This window comes from Xenopus tropicalis, chromosome 2 (genome assembly GCF_000004195.4).
Source record: "Xenopus tropicalis strain Nigerian chromosome 2, UCB_Xtro_10.0, whole genome shotgun sequence".
Lineage (NCBI taxonomy): Eukaryota > Metazoa > Chordata > Amphibia > Anura > Pipidae > Xenopus > Xenopus tropicalis.
The window spans coordinates 78,817,829-78,841,956 of NC_030678.2; positions in this window are offsets into that span (position 1 = coordinate 78,817,829).

Below are 24,128 nucleotides of genomic sequence, written 5' to 3' on the forward strand. Positions count from 1 at the left end.
GAGGGCACTGGAAGGAAGATAGACGAGGGCACTGGAAGGAAGAGAGATGAGGGCACTGGAAGGAAGATAGACGAGGGCACTGGAAGGAAGAGAGATGAGGGCACTGGAAGGAAGATAGACGAGGGCACTGGAAGGAAGAGAGATGAGGGCACTGGAAGGAAGATAGACAAGGGCACTGGAAGGAAGAGAGATGAGGGCACTGGAAGGAAGATAGACGAGGGCACTGGAAGGAAGAGAGATGAGGGCACTGGAAGGGAGACAAGGGCACTGGGAGGAAGAGAGTTGAGGGCACTGGAAGGAAGATAGACGAGGGCACTGGAAGGAAGATAGACGAGGGCACTGGAAGGAAGAGAGATGAGGGCACTGGAAGGAAGATAGACGAGGGCACTGGAAGGAAGAGAGATGAGGGCACTGGAAGGAAGATAGACGAGGGCACTGGAAGGAAGATAGACGAGGGCACTGGAAGGAAGATAGATGAGGGCACTGGAAGGGAGACAAGGGCACTGGGAGGAAGAGAAATTCAGTTAGAGTGAGAATATCTTACACAATTAATCATTCATTTGATCGTAGGTTTTTGTGTTGGCTTTGCTTACAATCCTAAACTGAAGCACCTGTAGCTTCTAGTAAGCAGGAGGAAATGGGCCCAGTGCCTCTTCTTGCAATGTATAGCATATACATATATATATGTATATCTGGTTGCTAGGATTTAGTTTACCAACCAGGCAGTGGCTTGAATGAGAGACTGTAGGATGAATAGGGGTGGCCTGGAATAAAAAGAAAAGTATTAAACAGTAACAATAACAATAAAATTGTAGCTTCTCCACCTGCAGGGGAGCACAGAACGACACATTCCTTTCTTATGAGGTTGTAATGACACAGACGCAGGTAAGCGCTGAATGCAGGTGGAACACAACATGATGCAGAGTAAAACACTTTTTTGTACCTCACAAAGCAACATTTTTTTGGCTGCTGTGGTCAGTGACCCCCATCAGACAGCTGGAAACTAAAAGTAAGACTAATAATAAAAAAATGAAGACCAGTTTAAAAGAATAGGACACCCTATAACATACTAGAAGGAACCCCTTTAATGCAAAAATGATCTAAAATGAATCTGAACAAAATGGATTTGATTCTAATTCTGATAGATTAGCTAGAAAAGCATGCCATGAAGAATTTGAACAATATAGATCAATATTGAAAGACTATATGAAGGTCTAACAACTTGAAGGCATCCTAAAAATTAGGGATGCACTGAATCCACTTTTTTCAGATTCTGTCAGATTTACATGACAAAAAGCGACGTGATGGATTCGGTTCGGCCAGGAGCGAGGATCCGAAATCAAATGGCTGGAAATATTGCATAATTGGTGTTAATTATTTTTTATTAATTAATTTTTATGTTCAATAAATCGATCCCTAAATGAAAAGAAGTGATAAAGGAGGATAAAAAGAAACCTTTGGAATAATAAACATGATATTCGGTTTAATATTGGGGTGCAGATAGCATAAAGACAAGTCAATGTGACCTAAAATGAAAGGCATCTGTAATTAAAGTGAATGCACTATAGGACATGGGCACAGACTGTCTTAAAGGTTCTTTGTATAGTGTATGAGAGTAAGCTGTAGAAATAACTGAAGAAAAAATACTGATATAGCAAGAGATATTAATATAAAAGGAAATAAATGTATGATTAGAAATGTATTGATTGGATTAGTCTATTTCACATAGAAATCATATACAGTCATGTTTCTATTCCTCAAAGGGTTAATCAGTGTTTGGCAGGAATAAACCATTAGCCCTAATAATTATCACGCACTCAGGTGAATGGTAATTTCTCTCACACTGTTTCCTGGCCTCTAACGAGCTTCTGACTCGTTAAAAGGCCTGCAATTAGTGAGTCAGCAGGGTGGACAAAATGGCTGAATTGTTGGTAACTCTTCAAGTTCCAGAATAGTCTTTCTACCACCGTTTTTAACCAAATGGGAAAAAGCAGTCATATCATATTACAATCATGATCTGCTGCACACACAATACTTGATCTGCTGTACACAAATACACATTTTCAGGAAGTATAAAGCAAACAGCAAGTCTTTGGGCCAATTCCTTTTAATGTGGCTCAAGCGCCAATTACTTTGAAAGACTTAGTAACTGGCACATAATGAAGCCTAATGGTTAGAAAGAGTAGCTGTAAATGAGAAGATTTTCTTTTTCAGATAGGGTATATATATTATTACGCTTTGAGCCATTTTTGCACAGTCTCAGTCTAAGGCTGCAAACAGGATACTTGGCACAAGATCAGTTTATAGAACCAAATGATTCTAAACTGGAAGAATGGTATCCTATAAAGTCACTGGGGCTCATTTATTAACACTGGTCAAATTTGCCCATGGGCAGTAACCCATAGCAACCAATCAGTGATTGCCTTTTTTCATCCAGCTGCATGTAGAACAATGAATGCAACAATTTGATTGGTTGCCATAGGTTACTGCCCACGGGCAAACTTGCCCAGTGTTGATAAATGACCCCCATTATTCTCTTGGTTTAGTGCAGAGAAGAGATCTATGCTGTAACACATTACAAGCAACCCTTAACGCTGAGGTAACATCTGCATGTAGCTGTGGAATGGGGCAGATAATGGATGCTGTCAAAAGTCGCCATTTGTCTTTATATGAACAGCTACATTGATCCACCGTGACTTCCCTGTCTATCTAGTAGTGATGAGCGAATCTGTCCTGTTTCCTTTTGATGAAAAATTTGCAAAACTGGAAAAAAGATTCTCGAAACGGCCAAAAATTTGCAAAGTGCATTGAAGTCAATGGGAGACAATTTTTCTTACGAGTGACAATTTTTCTTACGAGTGACAATTTTTTTATACACACTACAATTTTTCCTTACGTACACACTCCAAAGTCGATGGGCATTTTTTCTCACAGTGTGACTTTTTAGGAGACAAATTTTTCTCGAGTGAAATGTGGAATTTCACGTGAATCAATTTCATGTAAATCCATGCCTGGTGAAAACATTCGCTAATCACTATTGCCTAGTCTTAAGTCAGCGCTACTGATATTACACTGTAGTACCTCAACAGATTCTGATTTTGGTGGTTAAGCAAGGTCAACCTTGATCTTAAAGGGAAACTCCACTTTATTTTTCAAAAAGTTACCATAATTACAAGCAACTTTGCAATATACATCAATTAAAAAATAAGCAGCCTTTTCATGATTTTTATTGTAATAATATAGTTTGGAACAGTTACTTAAGCCTAGCCCTCTCTTTTCCTGCTGATCTGGCTGACTACTTTAAGATTAAAAAAAATGTAACCATAGTTGACTGCCCTCAGCCTGCCTTCAGCTTACGTAGCTCCAAATCCCACAATTCCCTGCACATGTAATGTCAATAAGGAAAGGGACCTCACAGTGCAATTCATTGTGGGTTGTTTAGTTCCTACATGCTGTCTGTGGAAGCTGTGGAAAAGTTACAATTTGTAGCAGCAATGTTTTAGTTCCTCCTCCCCTGCCAGGATTTTTGACATGATGCAGAAGAACTGTCTTGCAGCTGGATTTCAGCATATAAAAAGTATTCTAATTCATACTTTTTGAAGGAACAGATTACAGTGATAAGTAGATTAGGGATTTCAGTGTGGGGCTCTTTAACTAATTTTGGTTCAGAAGCTGGAGTTCCCCTTTAAGTACTTTAGGTCTTATTTTCTTACTGCAGGCAAAATATCAGGTGCAAAAACCCATTCAAAACAAAAGATGTAAAACTGCCATACAGAATGCATTTGTGCTGTAAGCATTAATATTGTAGCAGCTAGCCTTTGCGTTAGTGCCTATAAATAGTGACTGATGCACATGATGCAGTATGTGCTGCTGCGGTGGCAGGGGATTCCTGTACTGTACAGCAGTGTTTTGACCATTCATTAATTCCAGGACTCCCTTTGTGCTGTGTGGAAGCAAGCTTCTTCTGCACTAGCTGAATAGCATAAATACAGAGGGAATGTATAACAATAGCATAACAGGCTCATGTGACACCTACTGTATGCTGGTGCTGAAACAATCTGTGCACATTTTGCAAAAAGATACACATTGTTGCACAAAGCCTAATGGTGCAATTCTGGGCAAAACAGTTCACACTGTGATAATTTCGAAAAGTTTGAGAACCATTTTATTTTTTTTATATTTTAAATCGGCTACTTTGTCTTTATTAGCATGTTTTAATTTTTTTTGTTTTTAATTGTAAAGCTTAAACAATGCCAGTGAAATAAATGAACTGCAAAAAAATGGATAAAAAAAGAAAAAGAGAAAATGAGTAAGGGGATGTAAACTGAGAGATTTGGTGGTGGTGTTGGTGGTAGTGGGAGGAGGTGATGGGAATAGCAAGGGGTGAATTTGTTTAGCGGGATGGGGAGAGTGGTAAGATGCCAATTGGCTATAATATGACAAAACCATAATTTTGTTGTGGAGGGAACAGCAGATTGGAGAGAACAGTCTCCGTCTGGCTCCGGAAAATCCTTTTATTTTGGCAAATAAAACATTGATATAACTACTTTCTTGTTAGCCAAAAAATGTAACACTATTTTTATATGAGAACAGTACTCTCCCCCTCTAAAAAATAAAAAAAATGATAAAAACATTAACCCTATGGTTGTGTTTGTGATAACAGATACATTTCTATAATCATACCTTGTAGGGTTTATCCTGCACAACCTGCATGTACCTTCATTCTCGTTGGCATGCGACAGTACTTATGGGGATGTAGCAAACAAATAGATGCAAATGAAATAATCTCGGCAAGGTCACAAGCAACCTTCAATTACCAACAATAGCATGCTTGTGTGTCCTCTTTGTCAGTAAGGGCAGTTGTGGCCCCTCACAAGTACAAAGTGTATAAGGCTGCTTATATGACCTTCCCATGGATATAAAAGGCAGAACTGGATGGCAACATTGGGAGGAGGGGAAATGTCAGTCCTGCACTGTTGCAGAAATAATAGTGCTGGAGCCAAATGCTTAATTTGTATAGGTGGGCATGAAACACAGGGCCCAAATGACACCACTAGGTCTTTAGTTCTTAATGAGGGATCACTAAGTGCCCTGTCATCTTTTTAAACAAGTGTCCATTTAACAGAATTATGTACAAATGAAGTAATGTGCATAGCAAAAATAATAATATAGATGTTGAGGATGTTGAGGACAGAGCAGTACACAGGGCAGTTAAATATATATATGTATACAATGTACATTATATATATATATATATATATATAAATATATATATATATACATGTAAAGTGATGTTTATAACCCCCTCCCGTCTCTCTCCCACTCTCTGCATCTGCTCCCCTCCTGCCTTCTGTCTCTTTCTGCCAAATTCTCTGTATTTTTCCAAGTGGTTTTTTTTTTTTCTTCCTTTTTTTAAGATATAACTTTGATATTTTTCCACTTTTTCAGGGGTGTAAGAAATTTTAACCCTATCTGTCTAAACACAGGGATCCCTTGAAGCTTTACTGTTATCATCCAGTCTTGAACTAGGTTCCATTCAGTATAAAGCCTGCCTTTTTATTGGATAGTGTTTATATTTATTACAAATGGTCACCTTTACCTAGAAATGCTCACTAGATTGTTTAACATATATAATATATATATATATATATATATATATATATATATATATATATATATATATAAAATTACATTCTGTGCCCTATAAATAAATGAACCCTTTGGAGTGAGACAGTCCTCCTTTTGAGAGAACTGACTGTATTCCCTCTTTGCAGATCTGTATAAGAGTAGCAATAATCAAACAGTACATCCCAAGCAGCTAAGTGCAACAGTTACAGAGGCTTTATACTTCACTTTATTGCCCTTGAACAGTGGCATATCTTAGTGTTACTGGGCCTGGTATACAATTAATACCACCTCCCGAGAATTGTCTCAGTTTGCTGATTTATTTTCACAGAAGAAAATACTTTGTCATTTCATAGAATAGGAAATCAAACATTTTTTATACATTATAAGGGTAATAGCACATAGGTCGTCTTGCTATCACGATAAATTTTTCACAGGCGACAAAACATCCCTTGTTTGTTTCCCACTAGCTAGCATGCTAATCGCTGGTGGGCAAAAATTCGCAGTGTGAAGTTGCCCTAAGTTTCTTTGCAAGGAAAGTCCGGGCTGCTTCAGAAAGCCCTGCGTATGTTTCCCCACCAGGAAGGAAAGAAAGGAGGGAAGGAAACAAGGGAAGTTTTTATGCTTGCAGTAGAAAAGATATATTGTGTGCAACAAAATGTCCCATGTGCCATTACCTTTGTCCCTCCATTACACCAGCACAACTGCACAGTGGTTAGTTGTATTGCTAACCTGGTACACTAGGTTCATTTTCAGCCCTGGCACTAATTATATGTTCACCTGTGTGGGAATTCTCCCACACTACAAAAACATACAGGCAGGTTAATTGCCTCCTGATTCTTTTTACCATAGTGTGTGTCAATGTGAAAGGAACCTTGGTTGATGATTAGCTGCAGTGTGTCAGGGACTGATGAGAATGAAATATAATACATGTAAAGCACTGCTGTATGCTGTATATTGGCACTATATAAAAAGTTATGTTGGATTTATTATCTGGAAACCCATTATTCAAAAAGTGCTAAAATATGAAAATGCTATGTCCTATATTGTCTGATTTAAATGATTTACTAATAAAATAGTACCTGTACTCAATGTTATCTAAGCTAGAATCAATTTGTGTTACTGGAAACACAGTCAGATATACAGATTTGTGTGTGTGTGTATTTAAATACCTTTTGGCGTTATCCACAAAACTGCAGGTCCCAAGCATTCCAGAAAATATATCTTATACATGTAACAATAATAATTATACTGGCCAAAATAATATTTTAGATCAGTTTAGTTCACTCTATAGATGCTTAGTATTATTCCTCTAAACTATAGATAGTAGAGCAAAACCTAGAGCAAACAGAGGGTATGGATACTGTGCATCATTTTACAGTGGGGTTTGGGAGAGGCATTGTGCTATGGGTGAGTGCTCTCTCTCAGACAGTGTTTATTGCAGACAGATGATGGTAGAGGAGGGAATAATTGATAGTGCTATGAAATATTAATGAATATCCAGGGGACTGAGCAGAGCTGCTACCCATTGCTCTCTAACTGTGGGTGAGTATGAAAGAGTGTGCTATATGCTTGTGTGTGTCAATGTATATATTTATATATATATATATATATATATATATATATATATATATATTTATTTCAAAGCTCTCTCTTTATATACATTGTATACATGAAAGACATGGGCAGGAATATGTGCAGCCTTATTGTTGAGCTCACTGGGTGTGTGTCCCACACAGCTGGCAGTCTGCATCCTGCACCGTGACATACAGATTGTCCCAGTCACATGCCGTGCGAGGCTGGCAGGGACACCTCATGTATCACATGGATTCATCCCTCCCTGTGTCACACAGACAGCCAGCGGCTTCCATAAGCCAGGGAGTGCTGCAGCCAAGCGTGCAGCCTGACACACAGTGACAGTCCCACTTCAAAGACTGTGCACACCTGCTGCAGAATTAACCCTCCTGACTGTGGTGCCCAGCAGGGGAATGGGCAGAATGCATGGCCCATAGCTCTCTCCTGTCTGTGTCACTGTGTCGTACTGCTAATAAGGCAGACTAGGTTGGTGCTAACAAGCCCATCATCTTCAGAGAGGGAGGTCAAACAAGGTCAGCTCCCTCCACCCTTGATTATCAGCCAGTCCCTTGGGTCCCTAGGCAGGTGATAGGTTAGTGGGTAATGTTAATCGCTGTCTCTGCTCACAGTTATTTCGCCTGGTCGGATACACATCCGATTCTGCACGCACAATTAGAGCAGCGTGAGAGAGAGGGGAGGGGGTGAGGGAGGAAACCTGAGGATGAAGGAAAGAGAGGAAAATGGAAATAAAGGCAGGGGGTAGAACTGGAATGTGGGTACCACTTGAGCCAAATGTATGCAGATCTGTTTGTGCTTCGGGGGCAGGCAATCCCACATGGCTTAAAATTCATGTATGTAAAACTGTGTGTAAACGCAATTATCAGATGAAGAATAATTTCAAACTTGCAAAAATTTTGGCTATAGGTGATAGAGTGATTGCCATTTCAGACTGCCAGAAAAAAAACAGAATAAAAAAAAACTTGTAAAACTGAATTGTTCTGTTTGCTTTAACAGTATTAGATATTGCTTTACTAGAAATCCCTGCAAGACCAGAAATAATGATTAATCTGTTTAAAACATGAAAATGAAGCTGTTGCATGACCTAGAACTGCAGGGGCTCTTGCAAGTAGCTCCATTGTGCAAGGCCCTGTCATTTGTAGGCTTTCCCAAGGCACAAAAGGCTTTATTGTTCGTCTGAATGTGTTGCTTAGGCTGGTACACACAATGCAAATATTTTGGTGAGCAGAAGTGCTATTCCCTCGCATGAAAATCCTGTTCTTGTCAGTAATTCTCTAGGCATTGATTACATTTTAATCACTAATGATAAGTCTACTAAACTTTTAATAAGGGCCTTAATGCAATCAAGCTGATAAATATATACAATTGATCGTCTACTTACATAACCACAATCTGAAGTAAAGTACAAATTCGCACCAGAGAGGAACTAGTAATCTTTTAAATGCCAAAAGTGCACATCTGCAGACCCTCTGTGTACATTACAATGTATGGAGGAGAAATGACTCCTGCTGTATTGTTTCAAGAGTCAAGCTGTAAGTGCAGAAAACAGAAGGTAATTAATACATACTGCTTTTAATTACATTAGCAAACCATTTAAAAATGTCAGTAAATGTATATTGAAAAGTTGCATAGACATTGGTGTAACTATCTGTGATTGCACCTGTGCCTGCTCCCCCCAAGTGCCTGGGGCCCAGGCGCACATCCTGCACCTGGGCAGTGCTAGGGGCCTCCAAACAATTTTTCCTTCTCTCTTCACTTGCATTATTTATTCTCGTAATCCCTTCCCCGTACATATTGTTTTTTATTCTACCTTACATTTATTTTTTTTGTTCTCATATAGAAATGAGGAATGACCATGGTAAAGGCATACAAGGAAAATGGCTGGGTGAGCAGGAGGGCCCACCGGGAGTTTTCCTGGTATGAGCTACTCCGACACTGCACCTGGGCCAGGAAGAGGATAGTTTTATGTTATTGTGCATAGAGTTACACATTATGCAAGCAATTTTTATGGACCCCCTTTAACATCTTTTACATCAGGATTAGAGGAAATTGTTTATTTAATGGGGGGGGGGGGGGGATGTCATATTTCAGGGTAGTACAGCACCAAATCTGGCCCGGTTTTGACACAGTGCATAGTTTATTGCATTCCTTGGTTTGTCTTTTTTCAAGTTTTATTTTACAACATTTATGCCCCAATATCAGACTTGTCCTTACACTTCACACATACTAACTAAGTGCTAGTTTCACCTAGTGAGCCAAGATAATTACTTTTAATTATTGTTATTTATAGTTATATAAAGTGCCATCATTTCCCATAGCACTTTACAGGGTAAAGGGGTACAAATACAAGATCAAACGGTTACATGTACTAACAAACCTTTTTACAAAATCAATTTATAGTTACAATAGGATATTGTTGGAGACAATAGGAGAGGGTCCATATCTTAGCCATGCTCATACTCTTGATGAACTGGGTAATGCTGAACCATGTTTTCCCTGGCTCATGTTATGACCCTGAAGCATTAATATTTAGCCCAAATGATTGAATGTTAGCAGTTAAACTGTTGATTTGATATTGTACATTGCCTCTCCCCTTAATATTACTTGTGTATCCTCATTGTCACCTATTCTCCTGCCTCCCTCACATCAGCTACTTTCTGGGAAACTCGTAAAAGCCCATTTTGAGACACATCTTTCATGTACTCCCTTTCTGAGTTCCAAAATATTACTTCATAGACACTGCCAAACTTAAAGGGAATGCTTTCATTTTATTTAATTGTAGTGCTTTCCTGCTGAGAAAAAAGCTTGCTGTCATTTTTTGAAGTTTTTTTTTCATATTCGATCTTTATGTGTGGATGATGCTTTACATTTTTGGCAAATGTTTTACAGAGAACAGGATAAGCCTTAAACCACCACATTAATACTCAACAAAAACTGCATATTATGCTTGGCCATACATTAAGTAACTTTGCTGCTAGCTTTAATAGTTAAGGAACTATGTAACATCAGAACATCAGAAGCCCACAAAGATGAAGGAAACAGGTGTTTGTGTTTTGGCAACCATCCACCTGACATATTTTCCACTCTTAGGGGACTAATAAACATGCCTATGCTAAGGGCTGTCTAACCATTAAACTCAAGAGACCAATGGCTGCCCAGATGTCTCAGAGAGACAAAGATGGCAATTACCCAGAAGCCCTTGGGTCTTTCAGTGGAAGTTACCATTTACCCTATGTCTGTCTGAAAGTCAGGATGGTGCCAGAAATCATTGCTGCCCATCTTGAGGCCTGAAGGGTGGATGCCACCTTCGAAATGATATTTATGGTCTCTAGACTGCAAAGTATCACAGACACTGTGTAAAAAGAGTTGGACAGTTAAAAGAATTAAAATAAGCCTATAGGTATATAATAATAGCAGTAGCAGCAGGCTAAAGAATACCATCTTTTCACTTCCTATTTGGGGAGCGAGGCCCCCACCACCCACAGAGTCCTCGGGGTGTGAAGCAAACAAAATCATTTTCTTACAACTTTCAGACTGTATTTTTACCACGGGCCCAGTAAGGGCTGCCTTCCATTAAGGGATTTACAGAAGAAGGAGACATCAGTCAGTTTCTCCTCCCGCTCAGCTTCTCCCTCCCTATGTTTCCTTATTTTGTTTTATCTCCCAGCACTAACTCTGCTCTTTAATTCACAATGTAAGCTATATCTCCTTGCCGTTCATTCATTGTGCTCTCTTTGCCACGTTTACTTCTTTTTCTCCTCAATTTTTTTTTCTATTACTCTTCTGACTTCTCATTCTCAGTTCTTCTCTCTCTCTCCCCCCCCCCTTCCCCTCCCACATCTCTTTGAACATTAAAGACTTCTAGCCAAAGGGCTGAGGATCTAATAGAAATTCAAATGAAGTTTTCACTATCTGTTCATGTTCTGTATATAGTTTGGGGATCCAGTATACACTGCTGCAGCATGCACAGCATTGACTATGATGGCATACTTCATGATGTGACAGTTGGTCATATATATATATAGGTAGATTTGATGGACAAAGATATCTATATACTAATAAAAAAGACTGTACCTACAGTTGATCAAAAGAAGAAAATTATATCAAACTGTGACAGTATTTAAATCAGGTTGTACACAAAAAAATAAGGCTGCTTGTCACGCACACAAATTGAGAGTGATGATAACAATACATCTATACTGCACAGTAGCCATAGGGACTGTAGAATGAAAGTAGAGTTTATGCATGTGGACTGGGAAAATGTTTTTCCAAATCTACATACGCAGAATCTTAGATCAGTGAAGTTATAATGAGTAGATGTCACTGAAGTGAGATGGGCTGTCATAGGCAAAACAGAGACCTTTTCCGCACACCCTTTGGCTCTCCAAAATAATTGAACGCCCGGTGCACATTGCTGGAGGGATCGGCACCCTCCCAAAACCAAACTAGCAACAAACACAAATGGCACTCAGGGCTGCAAATAAGGGAACAAGCCCTTAAAAAACTTTATTGCGGAGGTGAAATGTTTCGGGGCAAAGTGACCCCTTTATCTGTGATAGAATATCACCCTATGTATAGAATTGTCTGTAGCTTTTTATAACAGAGTGGTGCTGCAGAACGAGGTGTCTGGTATATAGCTGGGACAGTTATCATATATAAATGCTTTGGACCAGAAGGGAAATGACATGGCATTTCCTTTAAAATTAATAAGGTTATTTTATAAAAATCAGGGGTATATCTTTATTCAGGATTAGAGGAAACCACCTCAAAACTGTTCAGTTTGCTCATTACAACGATTTGAGCATTAATGGCTTTCTGCTGAGGGCAGTTTGATGGTCGGACACATATTGACCTTTTCCCCGCGGAGAGAGACACACACTCCAGGGAAAGAAGGGTCAGCAGATAAAAAAAAGACAATCCCAAAATGCCATTTTGTTTTTCCCTGAGATGTGAGAGCAGCCATCCTGAACTTTTCAAACACAGCAAACCTGTCAGGGTTTAGGATACAACAGGAGATGTAACATTGTCTTAACCCTTTCTTGGGAGAAGCAATGTCTTGTAGTTATTCACATGTAAAGAACCCTCCTGTTTACCAGTTCATTTGCCATAAATACTTCTCTGTAGAATCTTATGCTACACAGACCACATCTGCCTCTATATATTAAAAATGGGACCTTTTCTTCTCGACCTTGATATTATTAGATGGCAGTGCTGCACAGAAGTAAAAGTAGGAGGGCTATATATCCTGTTATAGTTATAGGGAGAGGCTGTATGGAAGGATCCAGTGGTATGGAGAGGTCATTTCGAGATGTAATTAATAAGTATTATGGGAAAAGATTAAAATTAAATGGCAGGAGGATTAATGTTATATAGAAAGACAGAAAGATATATAGGGAGAATTTTATATGGAGAGATAGTGGTAGAATTTTATATGGGGAGATATTGGTATTATAGAGAGTTACAAGGGAAGTTATAGGGAGTTGTTATATGGAGAAATAGGAGAAATTAAAAAGAGAGGCTATATAGTTAAATAAATAGTAACAGTCATAGAGAGAATTTATGTAGCTGGAAGACTTTTGTTAACTGGGTTTTCTTCCTGACAAGACTGCCTATGATCCATTTATTGTCACATGGTAGTCTGATGCAACTGTATCCCAAGTGGTAGTTTCTATTGCTGTCTTTATATAGAGAGAGACTGAACCATCAGGTAGTTTGTATATGAGTGTATATATGGAAGAAGACTGAAGATGTGCACCCTATGATATAACATTACTAAAGGCATTGTAAATAGGCTCATATCTTTTGGTTTCTGCACAGAAAAATATCACTTAGGCAAAAGACAGGGAATTTCCCACAAGTAGCATTGTCACTGTTAAGTTAATGATACATAGATTTGTGATCGAGGGGGAGATTCAATGTTGTACTTGCCAAATTTTTCACATAAGAATGACATTCCTGGGTATTTATCCTTTGTCTCTAAAGTGTGAAAGTGGCTGAGAACCTCGAATTGCTAGGGTAAGGGTTAGATTGCCTTTAATGGTAAAGCTAATTTAGAATTCATGACAACTCATAAAGAAAAAGGCTGGCGAGAGGACAAAAGGAAAACTGATAAATAGGAGAAATAATTTTAATTTGCAGGATAAAACCTATTTTTTCACAGATCGGAAATACAATTTGCATCTTGGCCTTTGATAAATTATCCCTCAAATGTGTCTTTTTTGACTGAGTGACTTTACCTATAAAGGATATGTTTGGCAGTTCATAGTTTTCTGTAGTAGTTTAAAAATTACAAAAATCTACCTGTGTGCCTCAAACCTAATTATAATAGTAGCGGTAGCATTTTTTAGCTGACAAGCAGAGGCGATTGAATGAGATTGCAAGACATGCTCAGCAATTCATAAATATAAATTTAAGGTCATCAGGCCAGAATGAATGTTCCTCAACCTATAGTGATCCAATAAGGGACACCATGCTGCCTCTTCTGTCAGATTTGAACTCCTCATGTTCAGCCCCCGCCTGTCCTGTGCTCCTTCACTAACGAAGCAAACTTGCCATTTCAAGAGGTTCGTTAGCATTTGCATATCCGTGTAGCTTGTCTGAAAGAAGGATCGTCAGACGGAGCGGGCTAATTTGCATGTTAATGAGGCAGTCTGTGGAACAGTGACAGGCCGCTCTCTACACCCCCCCTCACACACACATACACACACATCAAAAGCACACAGATGGACGTGTGTGTGTATGTCAGGAGATATATATATAGATATATAGATAGATACATACACATATACACAGTTATATACATAGACAAGCCTACAATTGAATGTGCATAAAATATGTATAAATATGTATGATTTTATTTAGGTAGAAGGTTTACCAAGAGCTAGTACTTATCTGTGTTGATATGTATAGATACTATACTTGGAGGTACCAAGAAGATAATTAGCATTGCTTTCATACATAAGGGCACATTTATAAAGCTGTGTAAAAAAACACAGGGTTAAAATAAACCAAACACAATCACAATAATATTATCGCATATAATACCCTTATCCTTGACAAGTCCAGCACTGAGTGTAGATTTTTTTTACACAGTTTTTTTCACTACTTCAGTGAAGTAGTAATTTTTACTAATGCTGTATCTGTCAGTTTCCTTGTAAGAAGGATCGTAAGGGAGAGCATTAGCTTCTTCCACCTGTGTAGAAACTCCAGTGTGCCCCTAGCTTAATGGGAAAAAACTGCATCCCTACCCCCTGTCTGCCCCCCGTGCCGCACCACATACTCTCTTACCTTCAGGCATCTATGTTGCACCCTCAGTGTCTCTGAAGGCCCTATTGAGGGGGAGGTCTCACCCTCTGCTTCCCCAGTAGTCAACCAATTAGGTTACTCTAGGTCTGTATTGTTGTGAAATAATGGTGTAAATCACATTAGCATGACTTTAAAAAACACATTTTTATAAAGAGCCTTTTAAAGATTGTTTTTATTCAGAGGACAACAGTGCTTTATAAATGTGGCATTCTACAGACACGTTTAACAACTTAATAAGTTTACAGAGCTTCTTAATATAAATTTGTAAAAGAGATCAGGCAGTGTTGAACTGGGGGTTATTGGGCCCACTGTAAGCCTCACTGCAAGGGCCCCTCTGCCATATACCTTCCCCCAGTGGTGTAACAACAGCTTGTGGGGCCTCACCGAAAATAAATCTTTGGAGGGAGCAGACCCCACAGGGTCCAGGCACCCCTGTCCCCCCTGTGACTACAGGGCCTGCTTCCACTATAGTTATGCCACTGCTTCTCCAAAACCTCAATTCCCTGTGTAGTAAATCTCTGCCCACCACCACTGCACAAGGGCCCCAGGGTCAACCCAGATTTCTCACCCTGAGAGCAGGGGACCCCTAGTGATACAGAAAGGTAGAAGCTTCTTCTGTAAAAGGGGCAACAACCTCTGGTTGTTGTTAAATTAAGACACACATCATCTGTATACTGGGAACATTTATACATATTCCAAGTGCTAGGGGGCTTCTCTAAAATGTAGTTTTGGAGCTGTTTAACATACTTTTGGCTGCTTGCATTTCTCAGCTAGTTGATATGCTTATTTGAATTTTGGTGTCAGACATTGAGACATTGTAAGTTACCTTAAATTAAAAAAAACACCTGTTATTTTATTCGCATGGACACAATCAGTAATGTGAAGAGATGATTGGCGGAATCCTCAATGATAGAGTTTCAAATTCTGCACACAGATATTTTCCAGAGGTGGATGCTGAACAGAGATTGACAGACAATGTTTTGTTGTTTCATGGGAATAGTGGCAAAGATTCATTTTCACATGGCACGGCACAGCCAAACACAAAGATTCATTTATTTTGCAGGTAACACTGACTCGGTGACACTAAGATCACAAGAAGAGAATGGAGCACTGGCTCTTCATATTCTGCCACACTCTTCTTGGATACTTGTGATCTTGAGAAGCATGAGAAATAGAAAGGGCAGAGGCAGAGAGAAAGGAAGCAAGAGGGAGACACATCACAAACTGCAATATAGCATAGGGAGAAGCAGAAAGCAGAGAAAAACAATTCAAAGAAAAGATTACTCTACTATACAAATATTCTACTATAACAAAATTCTGAGAAATATTCTGCTGATGTGTGCCTTCTCTGAGTTTTTTGTGTTTGTTGTACATGTTTTGTTTAAGAGGGGGGTGTAGGTGCTATACATGTAGGTGCTATACATGTAAAAGTAATCACATCTAGGTATTATTATATTATATTATTACATATAAACCATTAGGCAGGGGTGCAATGAGGCTGTGACCACAAAATACTTGAAGGTGCCTGAGCAAAATCTGCCTTCAGGGCTGAATCGACAGAAGGAGGTAGAAATCCTATTGTTTCTACCTCCATATGTGATGATTCAGCCCTGAATGTCCGTGGAGGGTTGGAACGATCTTTTGTGCGACCGATGGTTGCACGAAAGATCGAAAATTTGCCACGTGTGTGGCCAGCTTAATGGTTTAAAATTTAGTGATTGAGCAGAAATTCTCCCTTAGTTATAATTTAAACAGGAGCAGTGGTCAGCTCCATGTTGTACCTCCCACTCTCCCCACCTACAGTAAGGTGATCCCAGTGGAGCCAATAAAAGATACCCTTCTTCAAAACAAAAAGCCTTGTGTATTTCAAAGAGTAAAACCTAGTCTACACTGCAAAGTAGAGACCCAGTGATATTAAAACAAAATATGCCACCTACAGTATTTTGACATGAGCATATTCAGTTAGGATTATGTACAAAAGGTCTCTAAACACTGTCTGAACTTCCAGAACTAAATATGAATGTATTTTTTATATAGATATACCCTATTTTACAGATTGAAAGGAAAGCATGCTAGCCTGTCTGGGTGTTTGCCAGTCTCCCATCCCCTAGCCTAGACCCTCACTGTAGTGCAACTTGAAGCTCCTCTGCTTTCCAGAGAATCTGTGCAACACACACTATGAAAATCAGGGAGACTTCAAATCCAGGAATCCATCACTTCACAATAGAACAATGTAATGGAGGGGTTGCATTACAATGTGTTCCTAAGGGATTCTGGGAAATGGTTCCTCAGAGTAACTTGGTTTCCTTGTTTCAATCCATGTAATCCAATATGTAAAGACATTGTTTCTGGAAGTTCAATTCGTGTTTATGCACCTTTTCTACATAAACCCAACTGAATAAGTTAAAAAAGGAGGTTATATTTTGCATTTGAATAATTTCGTTAGTTATGAGACCAATACAACTGCAATTTGGGCACCAACTGTTCAACTTCTTTCCAAATCTGTTAGATCTCTTGTGTTTTTCATTCTGTGGTGCTGGGTTTCCAATGTATTTTATTACAAAAACAATGCTGGTACTGAATTTAATGTGAAACACAGCTAGAATTCTTTAGATCAAAACACAAAATCTTCTTTAGATGTTTCAGTAGGGCTGGATTTATTTGCACTGGGGCCTGGGACAAAGACATTTGGAGGGGCCCACAATTTACAACCCATCAGCTGTTAATAAACTGCAAATAAATATACCTTATGATAGTTTGCCTACTTCCTATTTCGGCATTAAAAAAATCCATTTTCAAAAATCTATATTTCAAAATTCAGAATCATGCAAGGAAGCTAGGGGGCACATTTACTTATCCACGAACACTCTGACCGTTTGCTCAATCAGTCCAATCGTATTTTCTGTGACTTTTTCGTACCGTGCGTGACTTTTTCAATGCTTGCACGTCTTTTTTCGTTTTTTTTTTTAGCGCGAAATCGGATCGGTTTTGCCACTGTTTACAATCGTTTGGTACGAAATTTTCATGACTTTCGGATCGCCAATACGATATTATCGTGACTAATACGATTTTTTCGGAAGCATTTTCGTGATATTTGCAATCTTCATAAATTTTCATTTCCAATCCGAATTTTTCCCATTCGGGATTTGAACTCGTGTTTTGAGCAAGTTAGGTGATGCAATTTAGATCTTCTTGTCCAATATTCCTGTCCATTCCAGATCTATCTCTCCTTCTATACTATAGCAAGGCGCACACAGGCTTTGTGCTATCTCCTCTAAAATGTGAAAGTGCTCAACCTCTTTAAACTCATATTTTTATATTTCCTCCACAAATGCCCCAGTGCCACAAACTGCACTCATAGTTATTAATCTTGCTGCTATCATCTGCATAACATTGCCCAGTGACACCCTTTACCTTTAACTTAGAAACAGCCGTAACACCATTCCCCTCCATTATTATTTTACATCTAGATTACTGTTACTTAATCCTTATACAAATTTCATTATACTGCCTTCCTCAACTTCACTCTGTTCTAAATTCTGTTAATAGACTAATCTGCTCATCTCGCTGCTTCATATCAGCTGCTCTCCCTTCACAGGCTCCCAATTTTCTCTCAAATTAAATTCAGATGCTTAACAATGATATTTATGGCCCTTAATTATAAAATCCATACCTACATTTCAGCTGTGATCACAAAATACACCTTTTTACACCTACATTCTGCTTCTGATGTTTCCCTCTTTTCTCATTTTCTAACCTTAACCCATTCTTGACTGTAAGGCTTCTCTCAAACTTCTGCCTGGACTATCCTGACACAAATTCCCAAGTGCACTTCTTGCCCTAAGGTTTATGCCACATGTGGCTGATTCTTGGTCTGCAGATAAACACAGGCTGAGAATCTGCCCCTATGTTTGAATCAGTTCTCTTCTGCAGCTGCACCCCTGTGCCGGCCCAGATGTGGGCACACAGAACCAATTTCAAATGAACATTCACACATTTCGGAAATTGCCGCTCCATGTGCCTTCACAGAAGAGCGCTGATTCAAGCATGGGGGCAGATTCTCAGCCTGCTTTTATCCACAGGCCATGAGTCTGCTATGTAAATGTAAACCTAAGCCTAAATCTACAAATGTTGACAAAACACCTACATTTTCACAACACTTTTGTATTAAAACACTTCGGGTGCAATTGCACTGAAATCTTTGGTGTTTATATGACATAATTTCAGATGTCAGCTCAGATGTCCTCATGCAAAATGACATCTGTGCCTAATTCTTTTAGGCACAAGTTTGCTGCGACAGTTGACACAGTTAAGGTGGAAACCCTGGCATGAACACCTTTGAAGGTGGTGGTAGCTCCAGGGTTCCACTGCATCAATAGCTCTACTGTGCGCTATTCACAAGAGGTAGCACAATCTTTAATGAATGAATGATAATAATAAGCTTTATTTCACCACACCTGTGCTGAACATTTGTAAATGAGCCCTTATATGTCATTTTCCCCCATTCTTTTATATTATAAGCTCTTGCAATCAGAACCCTAGAATCCTCCTGTTTTTTCTGTAACACTTGTTTAGTCATTTATTCTGTTTTAATTTTTTTTCAAATAAGGTTATGGGATATACAGAAAGCTCTAAAATATGGCATTGCCATTTCTTATAGATTGCTGTTTGCCAAACAATACTTTATTTAGACTTTATTTGGCTTTTCTATAAAACAGTACTTTGTACTTGATGAGTAAGCTAGAATAAATATATGTGTATGACAAAGCAGTCCGATTGAGATATTTCTTTGAGGCTTTAAAGCATTGTAATCCAAATTATAGCCTTAGTCTGTTCAACCCCCAGGTTTCAATCATTCTGGATAATAGATCCCATATCTGTCATATTATTGTAAAGATTGGGGAATGTTGTTGTCACCATATAATTTAATGATAATTATATTGTATTATACATTGTGACCCATCAGATGCAGCTTTATCTATGGCCATGTTCTTTAATCAAGATAATTTTTACTCCCTATCAGATTTATATATATTAAATTAGAATACCTATAAAAAAAGAGCACAATAGCCTAAATAAATGTCTTATGGAGGCCACTGATGAGTTATATCTAGTGATCCCCATGTACAAAGTTATAAATCTGGCCACTCGTTGGCAGACCCATTGACAGAAAAACTGGACAGTGCTATACTACTTTAAATAGCTTTAGGGGCAAGAGCACTGACCAAGCACAATTACAGTTACCATCTACTTTAGGAATCTGGTGTCGGGCAGTGTCACAGTGCAGTAGCATGTGATTTTGTTTAAGGGCGAAGACACACAGAGTAGCAGCTACTTGTCAATGTAGCTGATCATTTATTTTCTGGCGTTTAGTAGCTGTGAGCAGTAGCTGCTACTGAGTAGCTCTGTGTGTCTTTGCCCTAACAGAAAGGGTTGCATAGCATGTGGTTTTTATTAGTATCAGTTGTATAATGTAAAACACAAAGCAAAGAAAAAAAAATAACTTTAAAAATATAGTTTACAGCAAAAAAGTAATGTGTGAATCTAGGGGCCTGAAAAGAGATTCAAATATTGTTGTTGGAGATATGTGAATGAAGATATCTCCTGTAGAATGAGTCTCAAGAGTTTGACTTTTCCATAACTGTAGAGAATAATAGGCAAAATGCTATGCAATATACATTCTGTATAAAACGAGAGCAGATTTAAACAATTTCCCCATATAAATAGCTAAACAGGTCACTAATTAATACAGGACAACCAAAAGGCAATATATAACTACTAAAAAGAGGTTATATTCTTAACGGTGACTAAGTATATATATATATATATTATATGTATTAAACCATAGTACAAAATGCATTTTATTCCTAACTGATGTGAATAGTTCATAGAAATGCACTGGGCAAGATTGGGGGATCAATGGTTTTTAATTCTTGGATCACTGTTTCATGTAAGTTCTGAAGCAGTGACCAATGACCCCTCAGTTGCTAGTAAAATCTTTGGGATTCTTTTATCATCTTGCCAAAAGTGTTTGTTACGTTGTCATTTATGTAGATTTGTGATTGTGGACAACATTTCAGGCAATTAACTTGTGGATATTCCTCTTCTTTTCCAATATTGCCCGATTCTCATTAAAAATGTATTGTCCTGGGCCATGTGTAACTGTAGTTATTCTCAGAGCATTGATTCCTAAATTGTGAATATTTGGTTGCACCCAGAAACCAGTTAGAATGATTAAAGTAACATATTTTTTGATGTGGTTACATTTCTGCCCACCAATGTTAACGTAAAGTTATGGTTTGCTATTACAGGGTAATGATAAGACTAACACCACCTATGACTTTATGGGTACCACTGCCAGCATTCTGGTGCCTTACTATCAGTAGCATGTGTGCAGCAAATACAAGGTCGCAGCTATTACTGGCATTATAGAACACATATCCAGGGACTAATGTAACCATGATTGGAATGTCAGTATTCTTTGGTGTAGCTTTCCTTTTCCCATAGATAAACCATGAGCTAAATATTGTAACCAGGAGCTAATTGTAACTGTAAGGTTGAACTTTAAGATCTTGTGTTGTCATTTTTCAGCTTCAGTAACAACACACTAATGGTTGCACTGATGATCTTCTGTTAAAAAGACAAAAGGATGCAATACAGATAGGAATGTGTTATATATGTAGTGTTTAGGAAGGAATGCTAGCAACAGTTCTCTTGCATACATGTATTTAATGCATAATTTGTCTTACTATATTTGTATGTATGTATGTGTAAAGATTTAAAGATTCAGAGTTATACTGTATCTGTATCATTTTTGCATCCAGCTGAATGTCCTAAGGGGTGTGTGTTTTTCATTTCTGCTGCTGCTATCTATCTATCTATCTATCTATCTATCTATCTATCTATCTATCTATCTATCTATCTATCTATCTATCTATCATTCCAACTGTTTTACATTTAGAGGGTTGATAATCTGCTGTACCACAAGTACAGAGGCACTGTGATTATAAAATAATGATATTGTTCATATAAGTCAATTCTGCCTGTGTGAAGTTGCAATCAATTTAAGTAAGCCTTTAAGTTTCACTTCTGAACCATCTTTGTTCTTGAGCAGAGATCCCCAACCTTTTATACCCGTGAGCCACATTCAAATGTAAAAACAGTCGGGGAGCAACACAAGCATGAAAAAGTTTGTGGGGTGCCAAATAAGGGTCGTGATTGCCTATTTGGCAGCCCCTAAGTGGACTGGCAGCCTGCAGGAGGTTCTGTTTGGCAGTAAAACCTGTTTTTATGCAACCAAAACTTGCCTCCAAGCCAAGAATTTAAAAATAAGCACCTGCTTTGAGGCCACTGGGAGCAACATGTTTCTCATGAGCCACTGGTTGGGGGACACTGCTCTTGAGTAACAATTCCCCCTTTTTACTCTGTATTTTTACCAGTGTTTTAGAACTCAGAATGGGAGCTCTATATATAATGTCTGTTTCAACTTAATACTAGTTCTAATAGGTTTGAATGATCCTTGCACCAGCCCAGGTCTAAGGCCGGTGGGACAGGTATTTCTCCCATGTAATGCCTCTGCTAAAGACCCTGTAGCTTCAAACACCCAAATCAAACAAAATGCATATATTATTATATAAGAAGTGTGGCAGAAACTCTTAGGTGTGCAGCCTATCTGCAAATGTTTGCACTCTGTAGGTCAAATTAATGAGGCCCTAGGTCAGTGATCCCCAACCAGTAGCTCTGGAGAAACATGTTGCTCCCAGTGGCCTCAAAGCAGGTGCTCATTTCCTGGTTTGGAGGCATAAAAACCATGTGTACTGCCAAAAAAAGCATGCTGTTTTCTGCCAGTCCTCATGGGGCTACCAAATAACCAATCACAGTCCTTTTTGGTCACCCCAGAAACATTTTTCATGCTTGTGTTGCTCCCCAGCATTTTTATGTGGCTTTTGGGTAAAAACAGTCAGGGGTCCCTGCCGAAGATGATGTACATCATAGCTGGTATATAAATCTTCCTTCATTCACATGCCTTAGTAGCTATCTCTGCCTATTGTCATGACATCCCCGAACATAAAGTACAATTTTCCACACTCCTCAAAAAAGCATGTAATTGTAAGTTATTGCACTGTAACACAGAATCAATTTAGGGTTCACTATCTGCAAAACCTTCAAGGCATTTTATTTAGTTGCACCTTTTTCTCCTTCAGAACTCTTTTTAAAACCTGTTAAAGGTGATATGTGCTAAGTTGAGGAACAGAGTTGTCACATAGTTTTGCTGATAAGTGAATCACACTGGGAAATACCCATGCCAGTCATAGCTACTGACTGGAAAACCCTGAAAAGAGAGGGATTATCCCATACTTAGTTATAATCGTAATTACACCATTGCAAAGCTTCTTGTGCAGAAATTTTGTTAGCGCATAATTACGTCACCATATTTTCCCTATGCCAAAGTGCCTGCTGTATGGGTATAATGGTAGTTTGCCAGACTTGACGTAGCAACAATATTTAGCTACGTACGCTGATATATATATGTATATATATATATATTGTATTATATATTTTTTATCTTTGATGATTTCGATTTTCATTTTGTTATATGCATGGTTATTATTTGTATCAGTTGTATATATTGTTATAGCTAGCATCAGTTTTGATTGCAACAAAGACTTTTGACAATAGCCAGATTTAAACAACAGTGATGCAGTTATGATTTTAACTTGAGTGACAAATCACCAGTTCTGTTGCACAAGTTACTTTCACACTCTGTTTGTCATCATTAGTACAAGTAACTGACTGGCAATGTGATTCCAGCACAACTTTGAAAAGTTCTCTGTCCATCAGTGCCACCCCGTTGGTCACCGCTAAGCGCCCCCCCCCCCCATCCCATGTGCACATGCGCGAACGCGGAACCCACCCCCAGCGCGCATACGCAAACACTTAAAGTCCAATACGGAGCAGTGGGGAGAGGTCCCTATTGCTCCGTAAGGGAGCCAAACGTACACGTTTTGATGCCGCCCTAGGCCCGGGCCTTTGTGACCTCGCCACAAATCCGGGCCTGCTGTCCATGGTACTGGGAATGAACCATTTAAATCCCACCATGGGCCCTATTCAACTTAATTATAAAGAATTATCCCATGAAAAGTCAATTAAAGTGTATGGGAAAATTTGGAAGTGGATTAAGAGATTTACACTGAATCTGGCCCAATATAACTACTAATAGTTATAATAGTTAATAGTGACTGAAATGTGACTCTGAAGCTGGCCAAATTCCAACTCCTGGCTGCTTCTTTCTTTTAAAACTTACCATAAAATTTATGTAATGAAACACTTACCAGCGCGGCGGGGACGCCCACCGCGCTGCCATCGGCGGGGACGCCCGCCGCGCCGTTCTCCCCCTGTGCCGGCTCCTACCTAAGTGTGCGCGCGCGCGCATTTCCGCAATTTAAAGGCGCACGCACGCTGGCGTCATGACGTCATCGCGCAATGGCGCGAAATTCAAACTATTTAAAGGGAATTTTGCTTACATTCTTTGCCCGTGATAGGATTCGATTCCTGGTGCCTTCCTGAGCCTTGTGCATTCTTGTTCCTGTATTCTGATAGTATTT